Below are 678 nucleotides of genomic sequence, written 5' to 3' on the forward strand. Positions count from 1 at the left end.
GGGTAAACTAGACATCAGGATTGCTTCATTAAATTTGATTTCATTAATTTACAGTTCTAAATTGTTAATCAAGAACTGACACTGAAAACCATCATGCTGTTTGCCTTAAACTTATGCAGTGATATATGGTAATTATTTCTCACTAAAACTGGGTGGATGAGAGTAGTATAGATAAGTGAATTATAGTTTATTTTTACAATGGAATATCATACAGCAATGAGAATATTAAAAATTGCCAAGTGCTCGCTTTGGCAGCATATATACTAAGATTGGAATGATACAGAGAAGATTAGCATGGCCCCTGTGCAACGATGACACAGAAATTCATGAAGTGTTCCATATTAAAAAAAAAAAAACTACATCAAAAACTAATGATGTACTATATGTTGGCTAAATGAATGTAATAAAAAAATTAAAATAGCAAAAATAACACAAAAAAACCCCAAACTACCAATATTCAAAACAGTGAGTGAATCTCATGAAAATATTTAATAAAATCAAATGCAAAAAAAGTGACACTGAGTATGCATTATTTTTAAAGACATGGGAAAGCAAACAGCAGGATGGTGTAGAAGGGGGTTCTCAAACTTATCAAAACCTGTTCCCTTTTTATAACAAATAATTTTGTAGGCCATCCTTATTACCCTGAAATGTAATTCATATATAATGTAATCTGCT

The 678-nt window shown here is 30.4% G+C and overlaps 1 non-coding gene across 1 annotated transcript; it reads left to right on the forward strand.

Annotated features, from left to right (window-relative positions):
• Nucleotides 1–239: 239 nt before the first annotated feature.
• Nucleotides 240–346, forward strand: LOC123792338 (U6 spliceosomal RNA). Its single transcript, XR_006779675.1, has one exon. It is a non-coding gene; the product is annotated as a U6 spliceosomal RNA (small nuclear RNA).
• The last annotated feature ends 332 nt before the right edge of the window (nt 347–678 follow it).

Source organism: Ursus americanus, chromosome X (genome assembly GCF_024610735.1).
Source record: "Ursus americanus isolate L20-20 chromosome X, mUrsAme1.1.p, whole genome shotgun sequence".
In the NCBI taxonomy this organism is placed as follows: Eukaryota; Metazoa; Chordata; class Mammalia; order Carnivora; family Ursidae; genus Ursus; species Ursus americanus.